The sequence below is a fragment of the Diabrotica undecimpunctata genome, chromosome 9 (assembly GCF_040954645.1).
Source record: "Diabrotica undecimpunctata isolate CICGRU chromosome 9, icDiaUnde3, whole genome shotgun sequence".
In the NCBI taxonomy this organism is placed as follows: domain Eukaryota; kingdom Metazoa; phylum Arthropoda; class Insecta; order Coleoptera; family Chrysomelidae; genus Diabrotica; species Diabrotica undecimpunctata.
In genome coordinates, this window is record NC_092811.1 from 35,497,096 (window position 1) to 35,514,655 (window position 17,560).

General features: G+C 35.1%; 1 protein-coding gene across 8 annotated transcripts in view; it reads right to left on the reverse strand.

Moving 5' to 3' along the window:
• Positions 1-8,992: 8,992 nt before the first annotated feature.
• LOC140449831 (uncharacterized) overlaps positions 8,993-17,560 on the reverse strand; it is a 471,756-nt gene continuing 463,188 nt past the window's right edge. For all 8 annotated transcript variants that reach the window (XM_072543189.1, XM_072543194.1, XM_072543192.1 and 5 more), the window contains one exon: positions 8,993-11,282. The gene's annotated coding sequence lies outside the window, so the exon portion shown is untranslated. The remainder of the gene's footprint in view (positions 11,283-17,560) is intronic.

Genomic DNA, 17,560 nt, shown 5'->3' on the forward strand with positions numbered 1-17,560 from the left:
AGCGGGTACCGCCACTTTTTTCAATGGGCGATAGAAATATGAAGTTAACTGTATACAACACAACATTTCTACTGATATAACTCTGCTTGCGAGTCGGGTTTTTAGAAACACACGCAGGGCGCTTCGGCGTTGCCGTCACCGGTCTACACTCCTAGTATCCGAATCGAGTCTCCCGTGGGACCACTCCACTCTCATTCCACAGAACCAAAGTGAGGTTGAACGAGCTGCGTCCCTCATACACCTTTTCCCTATAAAAGGCGTGGGGTTACGTAGACCTAAGAGTGGGAGAGGAGAGCCTGTCTACGTTTCACGGACGGGTGTTCGTACCGCAAAATAGGTATTACGGGTAGTATGGAGCACCGCGATGCTCCTTGCAACGCGCCACGCTCAAATGCGCTGTCCGACTCGTAGAGGTTAGTGGCTAGCTAAAGGTCGTATGCCGAAAGGCCAGGTAGACCTGGGTGCCGCCGGCATTTATTGTCGGAGGAACACGAATTTCTTCATGTTAGCTTTTTGTGTATATTTTAAGCTTAACCTCAGTACTGATGTTGCTGCAACACTATGCTAGTTTCTACCTTCACCGGTGGGGAGGCGCCCGATGGAGGACTCATTACCTGACACGTGCTGTTAACTCCACAGATAACTAAATGGTAGTTAGATTGAATTTGCCTCTAATTACGTTTACCTGCAGATTTCTTGCGATCCTGGGGGACGATAGAAACTCTGATGTAACCTATGACATCCAGGGGTTGTTTGAATTTTAGTGTTTGGATTGTCCGCAAAATCTTGGGAGTAAAGATTTAAAATTGTTGATCAATATTTAATTTATGCAATAAAATGTTTCAAAAATTCATCGAAACGTGACTTCTTTCTGAGGATTAAAAGGTAGAAATCCCATCTTATTCTGTTTACCCATTACTGAGGATCGTGATTTCTTCCAATATTCCTAACAATTTTTCTCCATTGTTCTCTATGTGTAGCTGCTTTGAGACCTTTGTAGAATGAGATTCCAGCTGAATAGGCATCAATTGTTTTATGCTCGCGTCCGCGAACTGTACAAGTATTTGCCCCGTATAGAAATATTGAGAATACAAGGGCATTCACCAGTGTCATTTTGATATTTTGAGAGATAGTCTTTCCAAACTTTAGTTAGGCAACTAACTAGTTAGGCGACTAACTTTTTGCCATACCAATACGTTTCCGAACTTCTGCTTCCAGTTACCATTGTTAGTTATACTAGACCCGAGATGTCCACTATCTGGTATTCCTGTAACATGTTAGTCAGTTGAATATGTCGTGTGTGGAATCTGTCGACCACCATTATTTTTGTCTTAGCTTTATTGATTTTCAGACCAACTTTATTGCTTTCGTACTCAACTCTTCGCAGGAGATTATACATTTCTTGCTCATTTGCTGCTATAAGTGTAGTGTCATCAGCAAATCTTAAATTGGAGATTTTCCTACCAGCCACTGTTACTCCACCGGCCCATCCATCTAAAGCCATATACATGGCATGTTCACCATAAATGTTGAATAAGTCAGGTGACAACACGCATCCTTGTCTAACACCTCTCTCGATCTTGAATTGGTTTGAGAACTTCTGATCTAGTCGTACTGTTGCTATATTGGACTGGTACAGATTTTTAATAAGTGTCACTAGGTGCATTGGTGTGCCCATTTCTATTAACACTTTGGCTACCGCTTGTACCATTTTTGATACACAGTTGATGTTTACCAGAAACTGCGTATACCAAATTTGGTCACATGAAGTGGTAATGTTTCAAGCTAAGTGTACGTTTGGTGAACACAGTAGGCTCCTACAGTTTACGGCTAAATTCTGGCGAAGCAGTTTGAGACTTCTTCAGCAGATTGCATATTACTGACTTGCAGGGGTGATTCACTGTATTAGTTTGTACATTACTTTTGTATGTTTACGTTTCTAAAATTAGTAATATGGCAAATAAAAAATTAAGTGATGCTGAATTACTTGAAATAGCGGATAATTTGAGTGAAATGGAGTACGACTTTATTCGTGAATATGATGATGATTCGATAAATGATTCAAATTATCAAGATCCGTGTTCTTCTTTCTCTAATTTAGAAATTAACAGTGACGGACAAGAGTTAGTATTCGAATCTGATCTAGAATCTATCAAAAACGATTCTGAACTTGATAATTTTTTAAATAATACTAATAATAATCCTATTGTCATTTGGAATAATTGTGCAGGTAATATATAAATTAGTATTTACTTTTATAGTGTTGACTTTTGTTTACAATTTTGTAGGTAATTTGAAGACATTTACTTTCACGGAAAATTCAAGATTCTCCCAAAGTTTTTTTGTACAGAAGGAAGGAGATCCGATCCGATTTATTTTTATAAATTATTTATTGACAACGAAATCTTATCACTTTTTGCCGAGGAAACCAACAGATATGCTGAATAGAAAATAATATTAGGAATTACAAACGAAACATTGACAAAAACAACATTATTGGGACAATGGAGAAACACAAATCAATCCAATATTTTTTTTGTTAGGTCTTCTAATTTGGATGGGGTTGAATTGTAAACTTACTTTAAAAGATTATTTTAGCATCAATATTCTGTACAAAAATGAAATTGCAAAATTTGTTCACATGTCCAGGATAAGGTTTGAGCTCCGTTTGTCAAATTTCCACTTCTCAAACAACGAAATTGTCTCAGATGATAGACTCAAAAAATTCCCTCCCTTGCCAAATTTGCTAATCAAGAAGTTCCAATCAGTAAATATATTCCTCACAAGAATGTGTGTATAGATGAGATTCCTTTTCGAGGACGACTGAGCTTTCGTCAATATATACCGGAGAAGTGCCACAAATACGGTGTAAACTAATTTAAGTTGTGTGGAGTAAAAGGTTACATACAATTTTAAAATTTATACAGAAAAAGAGCAAACACCTAATGAAAATCCAATTGGTACAAAAGTGGCGTTACAGCTTATGGAACTACTTTTACATTCAGGTTGCGTTCTGTGCACAGATAATTATTACACTAGCGTGAATTTAGCACACGAACTTCTGAACAAAGATACACATTTAATAGGCATACTGAGAAAAAACAGGAAGCATAATCCGAAAGTAGTAAGTGAGGCTAAATTAAAAAGGGGTAAATTAGTCATGAGATGGAGTAACAGTAAAGTTATAATTGGAAAATGGAAAGACAAAAGAGATGTCGTGTTTCTCACTACGGAGTCTGTGCCTGAAATAGTGGATGTTCCAACAAAAAGGGGTGTGGTGAGAAAGCCTGCGGTATAATAATGGGAAATCGTTTATAGACGTCTCTGATCAAAAAGCATCATATTCATCAGCAGTGCGTAGGGGTATTAAATGGTATAGAAAAGTCGAAAGCACATATTGCATACGAGGCTATAACAAACAAAAAAATAAGTGTCACTAAATTTAGGGAAGAAATCGCCTCAGAAATTTTTTGTAGTCGAAATCTTCAGATTTAAAGTTTTCATAATCGTCGTGTTAACCAAGAAATAAATCATAAAATTTCCGAAGTAGAACGGATAGATAGAAATGGACGTAACTAAAGAAACAAAACGTGTTAAAACATCTTGTCTAGCATGCTGTGAGAAGTTCTTGTGTACCAACTGCGTTTTTGACACTTATTACTGTCAACCAAAAAAATGAACATTGTGTCAAAAATGATACACACAGTTCTAAGAAGATAATTACCCATTTATTTCTGTCACAAACTATGTGGACCATTTTTTGACACGGCCTTTACACATGATTTTTTTTTCAAAACAATACATGTCTCGGCTGCTGTGGCCATTGACACGAGGAACTGTATTACAGAAAACAATAAATTAAGTTACATTGATTATATAAATTTCAATACAAATGATATAAAACAAAAAAAAAACTAGCGGATGATTACAAAATTGAAATATAGATAGATGATACAATTACAACAGGTGATATAATTTACAGTTTTTAAGGAACTCTATCACATTAGACATATTGTTTTTAGATTTTAAGATATCACATAAACTTCCGTGGATACCATGTTTGATCCGTGCTGCTGCGTACGGGTTACATTCCACAAGTATATGGTGTAAACTTAGACGGGAGTTGCAATATTAGCAGTTTGGAGGTTCTTCGGGAACCATCAGATATGCGTGGGTTAGCCGGGTGTGCCCAATTCTGAGCCTTCTAATGATGGTCTTCGATTTTCTTTCCTTAGTAACAATTCTAGGTCCTAAAATGTTTGGTTGGATGGACTTTAGTTGGGTAGTGCACCTGTTCCATTGATTTTGCCACATTGAGGTAGATAACTTTTTAATTTCAATTATTATATCTTGAAACATTTGGACTTTTTCATCTGTAAGGTCAGAGCGACGTGCTTCATTTGCAGTGTGGTCAACCTTTAATACCAACATGTGAAGAATTCCATATCATCGAAACCGAAGTGTTTGATTTAGCAAGTGCTGTACATCTTTCGTAGATTTCATTAACTAAAGGATTTGATGTGTAGATTTTTCTAATCGAATTTATGGATAATATTGAATCTGTGCAGATTGCTAAGTTTTTGGTACGTGGTTTGGTTTTTGGCAGTGAGAGATGTTATCAATAGTATTTTGCAAAAGAGTGCTAGTGGAGCTTGTTACTTTACCCGAACAGTAAATAACTAGATCATCCGCATAGATATTATGTTTGACAGGGGATTGTACTAAGAAACTAAGGTCGTTAAGAAGCAGTAAAAATAAGGTTGTGCTGAGGACTGATCCTTGAGGTACTCCTGTCTCTAGGATATATGAGGGAGACATTTTACCATTTGCAGAGACTTTGAAACTTCTGTTATTTAAAAAATTCTCAACAAATAGATATATGTTTCCAGATAAATTAGACTCTTTAAGTTTTTCTAGAATTGCCGGCCTTGATGCTGTGTCAAAAGCACTTTCTATATCGAGTGAGACAGTTATAAGGTTGTTTCTATTAGAGAATGCTTCTATGATATCGGATTGAAGAGTGATAAGATTATCCATCGTGCAACGATTTGGACGAAATCCTGATTGAGCGGTATTGATAATATTATGTTTTTCAAGATACCAAAGTAAGCGTTTGTTGACAATTTTTTTCAGGAGTTTGCAAAGTGTGCACGGTAATGAGATGGGTCTAAATGACATAGTTGTATTGGCAGAAGTATCATTTTTCTTGAGTGGAATTGTTATAGCTTGTCGCCAAAGTGTTGGAAATTGGTTACCTAGCCATATGTTGTTGTAGAATTGTAGTAACTTTATTAGGGTATCTTCATGTAGATGTTTTAGGAATATCGATGGAATGTCATTCGGCTCTGCAGCACTGTTCTTTAGGGAGTTAACAACTTCGACTAATTCGTTGATTGTTAGTGGGAGATTGACAGGATGATCATTGGAATTTGGATTCTTATGTACAACACATTTATTTATGTTATGTTTGTTGGTCCAGTACAAGTTTAGATTTATTTAAATAGTATTTGGCAAGTGTGTTTACAATCTGCGGGTCATCAGTTATGACATTGTTATCTTCTATAACGGCTGGAATTTTGTATGTTGTATATCTATCTACCTTTCATCTGTTTTATTTTAGTCCATATTTGACAAGAAGGTGTGTCGGAAGTTATGCTACTGATGTATTTGTTCCATGAGTTCTTTTTGCTTTCTTTAACAATTCACTTAGATTTAGCTCTTAGTTTTCTAAGATTTATTAGGTCCGCTTGGTTTCTAGTTTTACGATATCGGTTTAATGCTTTTTTACAATATTTTACAGCTAGTTTACATGATTCATGTCACCACGGTACATATTTTTTGGAGGGATCAAAGTGGTATTTACCGATGCATTTTTCAGCGGAAGTTATAAGACAATATACAACATGTTAAGATCTTCATCAGCAGAATTCATAAAGGAGATTTTATTTGTTTGTTCCTTGACAAATAATTTAAATAGATCCCAGTCAGAGTGAGCAATTTTCCACTTAATTTTGCTTTGTCTTTGTGACATTGTTAGAAATTAAAATGGGAAAATGGTTACTGTCATAAAGACTTTCCAGTGTTTTCCATGTAAGATGAGTAGATAATTATGGATTACATATGCTTAAATCAATGGAAGAGAGAGTACCTGTTTGGATATAAAAGTATGTGCTGCTTCCAGTGTTTAAAAAATTAAGGTTGGAATTGATTATGATATTTTCAATCATTTTGCTTCTACCGAAAGTATTACTGGAGCCCCACATAGTGCTATGTGCATTAAAATCTCCAACTAAGATAAATGGTTCAGGAAGTTGGTTAGTTAGGTTTGTAATTTCGAGAGCTGTTAGGGTGTAATAGGGAGGAATATATACGTTGCAAATTACAATTTTATTTGGACACCAAGCAGTAACGGCAACGGCTTCTAGAGTTGTTGTTAAGTGGAATTCTTGGCGGAATATATCTGTAAAAATAAATATAGAGCTCCCACCACTAGCTCGTGCGTGTGATGTTCGTATAAAGTGGTAGCCAACGTAATTTTTAAGGTATGGATTATGGTTTTTAGAGAAATTGGTTTCTTGCAAACAAATGAAATCGGATAAAGTATCAGCAACAAGCAGTTGGAGATTTTCTAGATGAGGGTAAAACCCATCACAATTCCACTGGATTAAATTGAATGAGAAGAATATTAGAAGGGGGGATTTTTCAGTGCTGCGACCTGGAAAGGCACTCATCGTCAGTTAGTTCGCTTGATGAAATTGAGTCTAATAAACTTGTGGCTTCAGAGGATTCTAGTTGTAATTGTTTTTTGATCTTTTTACTTAAACGGGTAAATCAGTTTTTTAAGGATCTATCTGAAAGATTTGAATATATAGTATGCAGGTTTAAAAGTAGACTTTTTACATCATCCGTGAGCTTTTTCGCTTCCGAATAAGGATCAGAATGTCCAAAACTATTTTCAAGGAAGAAAAAGAAATTGGGTGTTTTAAAGGTTTGTGGATTCTGTTTGTATGCTTCTTGGATTGTTCTCTTGGTGGTTTCGGTTAATACTAATTCTGTTGGAGTATCAGGTTTGTGCTTTTTTTTCTTAGCTTTGGGACCTTTTTTGGGGGAAGCTGATAGAGAGGAAGGCATATCTAACAATGGTCGAGCTTCTTTTTCAGGAATTTCAGGGCTTGTTAGTTCACTAGGAGTTTCTATTTCAGAGTGTCCTCGTTTTTGAGATATTTGTGTTATGGTAATTTGGTCTGATTGTGTAGTTTCAGTGTTGGAGTCTTTATTTTCGATTTGTGGGTCTTTGGCATTATGTGTAGAGGGAGATGAAATTTTTACGGATGAGTTGGGGCTTGTTGGTATATATTCGGTTGGAATTGTATTGTCTGTTGGAGGATTTGAACAGTTGGAGGCTATATGTCCTGTTTGTTTACAGATAAAACAATGTACTTTATCTGTAGAAGGAAGATTCTGTGTTCATTCCCTTCGAAGGAAACAAGTACTGATGTTTGTAATTCAAAATCTTCGGAGGGAGGGTATACGTAAACTTGGCGTCTGAAACTTAATACATGTGAATATTCGTCCCCAGGAATGGCTGCTCTTAAATAGGATATAAGAGATGCGATGCGAAGTCCAAGATTTTTGATGCTATTTTCAACTATGGCATGTGGTAAGAACGGAGAAACATTAGATATAATTATTCTTTTAGCAGAGAAAATGTCTTCGGATATTTAAAGAAACATCTCCTATCTGTATTATGGGATATGAATCTATGAACTGGTCAACAAGATTAGTGTTAGAAAGATAGATACAAATGCGATTGTTTGATATCCTAGATGCAAAGGAGACTTGTTTAGGGCCTATTATATCACCTATAGCTTTAACGTAATCGTACAATTTCAGATTTTCTTCGGCATGCATCACGATGGCTTGATGTTTGCTTGGGAAAGTGAGCCGTGGAATCGTTTTCGCTACTGATACATAGGATAAAACTTGGTTTTGTGTTTGAGACATATTTACTGTTTGGGTATTTGGTACGCCACTGCTCATGTAGTCAAAAGCAATTGCGTTTTTAGTTGAAATTGTAATTTAGCTTCTATGTGTTATGGTAAAGTTTCAGCTTTTTATTCATTTTAAAATAAAAATAGATTGCCGGTTGTAAGGCAATCCTCTTTAAATTTTTTCTTTTGTGATTTTAATCAGTTGAAACAAAAAAACAAACCTCAACTAGTAATGAGTAATTTATACATACATTTATTTGTATGTATAAATGTTACATTACTAAATGTTTGTTCACCATGAATTTCACCAAAATATAGTTTCAGTTTCTGACAAAAAAACTCCAAATTTATAGCCAGTAGTAAGTGTTAAAATGGACCACAGATTTATCCAGCTTACACAATCAAATGACTTTTGGTAGTCAACGAAGCATATAATCATAGGTACTTGAAATTCAAGATCCATGTGCTCTCAGGGTCACTATCTACTTGGTCTAAGGAAAGAGCTTCTTCTAGGTTTTGTCGGAAATCACTGATTTTTGATGGATTTAGAGACATGACTTTTCTTAGGGGTCTTCTTTTGGGGACTTTAAAACGAAGTCGAACGTTCAATACCAGGAGTTGATGATCGCTTCCACAGTCTGCGCCAGGATATGTTTTACAGTTGATGGCCGACGACTTCCATCTTTAAGTGTAAGTGTTTTTAATTGTGAGATGTTGTTCTTCACAGAACTCCATTAGACGGTCGCCATTCTCATTTCTCTGTCCCAGTCTATTTTTACCCAGCACTCCTTCAATATTTTCATTAGATGACCCTACTTTGGCGTTAAAGTCTCCTAAAATTATGATTAGTTCACGATTCGGAATACCGTTAACAGTTTCTTCTAGACGACCATAGAACCAGTTGATATCTTCTTGTGCAGTTGTTGTAGGAGCTTATATCTGGACAAGGTGTAGGGTATTTGTGGAGATTCTCATTTTAATGGATAAATAAAACTCTGGCATTATAAATATCAATATCTATGTTTTATTATACAAGAACAACATTAATTCAATATCATTTTAAACAGTATCCAACTTTACATGCTTTCTGTGATACTTAAACGTATTAAATTCAATAATCTGACAAATATATCGTTTCTCTCTCAAGCACCACCATCAAGGCTCTTCACAAATATTGGTCAACATTCTTGCACATCACAGAACTACCAAAAAGGAAAACTGTATATTATTCCAATAAGCCGTACAGAACACATAACAAATTGTCGTGTGGCAGGAGATACATAGGTGGGCGTTTGCAGTAGTTGTTTTTAGTTTTCTCTGACTGTGTGCATTGAGGTGACATTGAGGTGCAAAATTAGTCGAACACTCAGATTTTTTTGTTTTTTGTTGGTGTTTAGATCAAAATTTGACTTATAAATTTTGTTTATTATTAAATACTCAATTGGGTATTCCTTAAACTTCTTTGAACGCCAGTTTTTAGAAAAGATCTGAGTGTCCGGTTAATTTTGCACCCCAGTGTAGTTTAAGTTGGTTATAGTGAGTCAACCATTAGATTTTTATAGAAATGTTCCCAAAAGGTTGTATATAACTATAATTTGAATGTGCTCCAGCTGAAAAAGTTATGGAAAATCAAAAATATATATATTTTTTATAGGATATTTGAAACATTTTTTAGCAATTCTGAAAATTTATTTAATGTTTATACAGGAAAATTATATTAGATGACCAATATTTTTATTTATATTTATTAGATGACAAACAACTTTTAGTAAATAAAAAAATGTCTCTTCTGTAGCAAATTTAAAAAATTTCCCTTGGACACCTAATTAACTGATTTTAGAATTTCAAGGTGAATTTAAAAGCTTTTTTAGTGTTTTATAGGTACAACGACAGCGTCTGTATATGTTTTCCATGCGGCCAAATTTTGAAAAGATTCAAGTTTTCTGTTCAGCTGGATTGCATAATTATTATGCAAAACCATGAAAAAACTATCAAATTTGTCTTTATTTTATTTATTTTTATTTTGGAGATAACTTTATATCATCTTTTGTCACTTTGGTACATTTGCACACCAAATTTTTGGAAAGTTTTTTTCAATTCTCCATAAGTACATGTTCAAAAATTTCTTTTTACCACTTTTTCCACAAATTTTCATTTCTATGTGCTAGAAATTTGTTTACAAAAATAACACAAGCAAAATTGTAATTGCAAATTTTGTTTTCCTTCCAAAATGTTTCACTTCTTCAGCTGAAGCATAGTCAAATTTTAATTAAACCAATTTCCGGAGATATTTCTACAAAAATTTGACTCACTACAGCCAATCCAAAGCATAATATTCAGAGTAGGCCGAGATGATTTTTATCGTTACCAATGTTCTATAAATTTTTTAAAGTTGCCGCTATAATAAAGGTAGATTTTGTAAACACAATGTGTAATTTTGAAATGGGATGAAGGTATGAAAGCAAGTTAACTTCCAAACAAAAGAACATTCATGGCATATTATCCGAATGGTTGAAGTATGAATCGGCCTAAATTTGAACATAATTATTACTTCTTATGTAAAATAATAACTGTTAATATTTTCAGTCAAAGAAGCTAGCCAATGAAGATTATATTGTAAGGATACTTTTTAACCTATGCTCCTCAGTTATTTTGCAAAGAGCAGCTTTTGTTTCAAAAACCTCCAGCAAATCCAAACAGCTGATATTCACGCCAGACTTGAACATTACCTCTACGGTAATACGGTCAAAAAACCTGTAAACTACCAAGTACTGAATCTTCGTCCTACCAAGTACTGAGATTTGGATACTACATTTTCCCAATATTGGCTATTTTAACATAACTGTGTTGGGTGTATTGGGTATTCAAAGCTATGTTTTGAGGATTTATATAATTATTAATTATTTCTGCACTACTTACTGGAACAATGTACAGTTCAAAATGTATTAAAAGATAAAACTAAGAAATGATGACATACATGTACACTGTCTTTGTCATTTGATCGCTTACTGAAGTCCCCTTTTTGATCATGTCTGTGATTTAACAATCTTTTTGGATCTAGATAAAATTCTTCGTAAAAAGGCACTTATCTATCTACATTTAAAACAAGATACACATAATAAATGCTGGTTTTATCACAATGGCACCAACTAACCAATAAAAAAAGACAATTTTTCAACAAAATTGTGATGTTGACTGCTACATATGTATAAACAAATATATTTACAATAAAAACAAACATAACTATAACAAAATGGAAGATGAGTGGTGGCTTCACGTGTAGGTAGGTACCTAAAAAAGAAAAAAAAACATTAGTCTGAGACAAATAATTAAGTTGCTGTTGCTAAAATATTAAAACGAAGCCAAAGGAAATAATCTTCACGTCATGACGTGAAAATGTAAACAAAAATATAATTCTCGCAATTTACATGAATTTCTAACCACTTTGAAACCTATGTCAGTTTATATTTTAGACCAGAGAATCTACTAATGATTTATAAAGATGGCAGATGTAAGAAACTTCCCCTATGTGATGTTTTTGGAAAAAAATTGCACTTTAACAAGAATTCTTCTGGGTACCATACAAAACATTTTATAATTAAACTTGTCTCTTCTGTATCTTTTCTCTCTCTACTCTCTTTGTCAACCATTTTCCATCGACTCCTGAATGTAGGTCTCTCCCAATTACTTTCATCTTTCTCTATCTTGCGCCAATCTAATCCTCTGTTTACCTACCACTGCTCTTATGTCATCTACCCATCTTTTTTGAGGTCTTCCAATGCTTCTTGTTGTCGTCCTTGGTCTCCATTCTAGAATTCTCCGTGTCCACCTGTTGTCATTATATCGGGCTACGTGACCTGCCCAGCGCCATTTCATTTTTGTAATTTCTTCCACAATATCAATAATCTTCGTCCTACGTCTTATCTCGGTCTGTAATCTTGTATCTCAGTGATATTCCAACCATGATTCGTTCCATTGCTCTTTGCGTTGTTTCTAATTTTTTAGCAGATTTTTTGGTAAGAGCTACTGTCTCCAAGCCGTAGGTACACTCTGGAGGTATGCATGTGTTATGCCTTTAAGTTTACAGAAATGGAGGTGTTTTTCAAGATATATGCTAGTTTGCCGAAAGCGTCCCATGCCAGTTGTGTTCTTCTTTTAATTTCAGCATCTTGATGACATGACCTAGATATACATAATGTTCAACATTTTCTATGGTATGATTTTGAATTGTTATATTTGTCTGGTCTCGGCTGAGTTATCATGTTTTTTTTAGTAAAGGCATAAAGGAGATGAAGGAAATGGTAGTAGTACAAAAAGATGTAGTTGACTTTTAGGCTATTATCTCCTAGCTAGTCTATACTCCTAGTCGATACTACTACATTACATTATACATTGAGGAAAATAGTTGTTATTCTTTTATAATATCATGGTACTTCTTGTTAGTCTGGTTTTTCGATTTTTATTCTTTTTATTACCATTTATTGTTCGTACTAATTTAAATATATACTGTTATTGAGTCACATACCCCTAATGGCGACCATGTGCGTTAGAAAAGTCCAGAAGCCACTCAGTTACCCAACTCTGATAAAAAGATGACTTTCGAGAATCTCGGACTTTCCCGAGGTTTCAAGCGCCGCCCAGCCATATGTCTTCGAGACAATTCGTTCCCATTATATAAGCCAGCAGAACAGGCTCTGATATTATTATCGACGAGTCTACGCATCAGTGTGGTTTCTTCTAATAATATTTTAATAATTTTAATTTATTTATTCTTTTAATAATTATTAAAATAAGATACGGATTCGATACGTGTACCTCAACGACTAAACATCGTTTTTGCCATTCTCGTAAATTACAGTGTTTATAAATAGTTGTTAAACTTGTTTTGCGATTTATACTTGTTCCAGACAATAACAAAGTGCAGTGTAACTATATACGTGTAATTTTGCGGGTGCATATAATCGCTAAACTTTTATAAACAATATTTCATTAAGTGCATTATAACATTACAAGAACATTTTTGGACATTACACTAGTTGCTCCATATCTAGGCAACTTCCATCACTATGGTCTATGATAAGTTGGCGCCTTCTGACACTCTACAATGAATACAAACAAAATGCAAGAAGCTATCTTTGACTACGAGGATGCTTCAAATCCAACAATCAAACAAACCAAATTGTAACCAACACAAACCCAACCACCAACAGTAACATATCTTACACGGCTGCAGTAAAATCAGCACCTAGACCAACATTCCCAAAAAAGGATCAGGCCGTAGTTCTTCATTCTGAGAATAGTTTAAAGTTATACGATTATGTACATGCAATCGGAACTATCATTGTAGCCAAGAACATTTACTTCGTATCCAGGATATTTAATAATAGGGTATGTATTTACTTATCTAATTCTGGACTTGTCGAAAAATTGATAAGTTCTCATCCATTCATTCAAATTAATACATTCTCACTAAATATTCGGAGACTTATATCTCCAACCAAAAGAATGTTTTTCCAAATATATCACCTTTTATTCCTCATGATCTAGCTGAAAATTTTATAAAAAGTCTTGGCTTACAACTAGCATCCCCCATATCGTTTCTCAAAGCAGGAATCCCTGGAGATGAATACAGCCATGTTTTAAGCTTAAGGCGCCAAGTTTCTATATTTCTCCGTTCTGATAACTACGAACTAAGGTACTTTAGTTTTCATTTCCCTTAACGATCTGATAACTACGATCAATAACTATTCCATATGATGGTCACGAACATAGAATATTTCTTTCTACAGATAGAATGGAATATTTTATCTGCCAGCAAACGGGACATGTTGCAAATAACTGCATTAATTCCCCATCTTCCATTATTCCTATACAGTCAGATACCCAAGCTCCCATTTCTAACAATTAACCTAGCACGAATATAAATGAAAGCGTCCAATCATATCAAAACATTCGAGTAATGGGTCAAAAACCTCCTTCGGAATCACTTAATGACGAATCTAGTCTACCTACAACTCCGTTAGCTAAAACCTCTGAAATGCAACCGCCTTATATCCCCAATGAATTAACTAAAGAAAATCCAAGAAGAAGAAGCGAAAAACGGGATGATACTAGTATCTCCGATATTACTAAACTTGACATTACCGAATATTACAACAAAAATCCACAAAACAATATACTCTCCTTAAACGATCTTTTTGCGTTTTTAGAAAATACTAAAGGCAGCAGTGACCCCTACCATGAAGCCCTAAAGTTTACAAACGACATCAATACACTCCTCACCAATTTGATTTCTATCTACCCGCACCTTTCTCTAAGAACAATAAAAAACAGATTTACACGATTAATGAAAAAAATCAGATAGTAATATAATGTTAAATCTGCAGATAATAACGATGTATTAACATTACCATGCCTTTCACAAACAGATTCCAGTGACGATGAATCTTACTCTGGTACTTCCCTGACCTCCCAAAACTCTCTAAAATAATCTTATCGACACATTTCTGTTTTTCTTTTAAATTCTGAGCTGCCTTTTCTTCTGTCTGTATTATCTTTCTCGTTAATACAATGGGATTGTGATGGGTTTTACGCCCGTCTAGAACACATCCAACAACTCATCCAAGAGACCGGTCCAGATATTCTTTGTCTACAAGAAACAAATTTGAAGGAAACCCAAAATCCGTACTTAAAAAAGATATATCACTTCTAATTTAGAGGTCGTGCCTGTTTCACTCTGGTGTTCTCATAAAATCACTATTTGCAATGTATATTTACCGCCTAATAAGGAGGTAAATCATACAGAAATTTCTAACTTAATAGCAGAACTCCTATCCCCATCTCCTCGTAGGAGATTTTAATGCTCATAGCACAATGTGGGGATCTAATGGCAGAGGAAAAATTATAGAAAACATAATTAGCAATGAAGATATATTTCTATTCAATAATGGCTGTAGCACCCACTTCATTATATCTTCAGGAACTTTCTCAAATATCGATTTCAGCCTTTGTGATCCAAAACTAGATCCATCTCTAACATGGTGTCCATTAGATAGTCTGTTCGATAGTGAACATTTCCCTATACTAATCTCAGACAATAATCCCAATCGTACAAACCATTAAGTATGTGGCGTATTGCATAAACGGACTGGATGAATTTCAGTCTAAACGTCCGAGACCAAGTCAATTCAATTAAATGTGAATAAAACATAGACCACCTAGTTGATAAGTTTACCAATTGCATAATTAGCTCCGCTCAAAATATATAGGAAAATATTCTGTTAAACCTACACGAAAATTAGTTCCTTGGTGGAATGACTACTGTGCTGTAGCAGTTCGTGTATGTAAGAAAGCCCTGAATAAATATAGACGAACAAGAACCAATGAAAATCATATCAAATTTAAATCAGCGAAAGCTAAATCAAGACGTATCATAAAGGAAAGCAAAAAGACTTCAAGAAACCTTTATATCAATTCTATTTCTTCCGACACACCTCCAAGTCAAGTTGGGAACAAAATTAAACATAAAGCACCGCCGACAAAATCCCTGCCTTAATTCATGACAACAAAATAGTGACTCAAAGTCAAAATATCGCCAAGATTTTTGCGCATCACTTTCAATCCAAAACTCTAAACCAAAATCTATAAAGTCTCATTTACATTCTTTCAACATCCCAAGTGGTAAAACTAATAATTTTTCCAACCCAATAAACCTACCTTTTCTAAACAAGAATTGATTCTAGCCCTATCCACTACAAAAAACTCAGCTGCTGGCCCTGATGACATCCCCTCAATTTTCCTCAAATATCTCCATGAAGAAACTATAAATAAATTGCTTTCTGGTCCCGACAAGAATTTCCTTTCAAATGGAGAGAATCCATTATATTTCCTATCAAAAAAAGCAGCACCCTTCCCAACTCTCCAAACTCGTTTAGACCAATCTCCCTAACATGCACCCTTTGCATATAAAATCTCCCGCTAAATTTGCTGTATACGCAAACGACCTTATTGTATACTGTCAAAGAAAATCCACAGCTGCAACTTCATCTGTATTACAAAATTCTGGCGGGTCCCATACCACATTGTCCGAGAAAACTGGCTTCAGGTTCTCTTCCAATAAATCCAAAATAATTAAATTCACCAGGAGATACAACAACGCAGAAATACCCAAAATAACACTAAAAGGAGTAAATTTAGAGTTAATTGATCATTACAAGTTTTTAGGAGTAACTGTAGATAACAAACTCACCTGGCGTCGACATATCAATGAAATAATAGGCAACTGTTTAAGCAGAATGAATTTGTTAAAGACATTGTCCCACCATCAATGGGGTGCCGATGAAAGTGTACGACTCAAAATATGTCGAGCTATAATGCGATCCAAATTAGACTACGGTTGTACAGTTTAATTGCCCGCATCGAATAATTTATTACAATCGTTAAACTCTGTTCACAACACTGCTCTCCGAATTTGCTAAGGATCTTTTCGATCCAGTCCCGCTGAAAGTCTCTATTGTGAATCTCATGAACTCCCCCTTTACCTTCGGAGGCAGCGACTACTCCTATCTTATGCTAGCAGAATTTCATCGAATCCGACTAACCCTGTATTTAATCTTCTGACTTCGCCAAGACCTGGACTCGTAAACTCGCCCAAATGTATACTTTCAATCCCACAGATCCTACAACCCTTGTGCCAAGACACAAAATTATCTCAAACAATTGCATCTATAAAATCAGAATCCCCGTCATGGTCTAGTACACCTCCTTTTATAAACAGTTCCCTCTGTAAATTTAGTAAGCAACAAACAAATAATATCATTTTTCGACAAGCTTTCAAGGATATTGTGAATACATCCCACTATGAGTTGGCTGTTGTGTCACTACAGTTGATACAGTATTAAGACAATACCGAATATCCAACGAATGTAGCGTGTTTTCAGGAGAACTTTTTAGTATTATAGTCAAAAGCTCTTGAGTTCCCTTTTGACAATCATTAAGGTGTAGCTCTGTGCACGATTCCTTATCCACAATTTATTCGTTCAAAAATATTTACAATCAAAGTGCAAAAAATACTAGAATCGATCCATCTCCACACTTCCCGAGGGACTTCAATAACAATAATATGAGTGCCGTTTCATATCGGTATCCAAGGAAATGAGATGGCTGGCAGCGCTGCAGAAGAACCATCTAGATCCAACTTACCTGTCTACAACATACAGCTCCAAGAGGATTTAAAATCAAAATTCAAAAGGAATATCCAAGACAAGTTGCAGCTTTGGATCACCAAAAATACAATACTCAGAGAAATACAACCTAATGTTAACAGCTATTTATCCCTAGCATCTCTGAACAGAAAAGAGCAATACAAAGATTGAGAATCCAATACACACATTTGACACACGGTCATCTTATGTCTTCTACAGACCAACAGCTATGCTCCCACTGCAACGATATTCCTATTACCGTCAGGCACATCCTCACAGAATGTCAACAATACCAGGCCACTCGCATTGCAAACAATATAATCCATAGTCTAAAAGCACTTCTGAACTGTTCCAGCCGACTCAAGA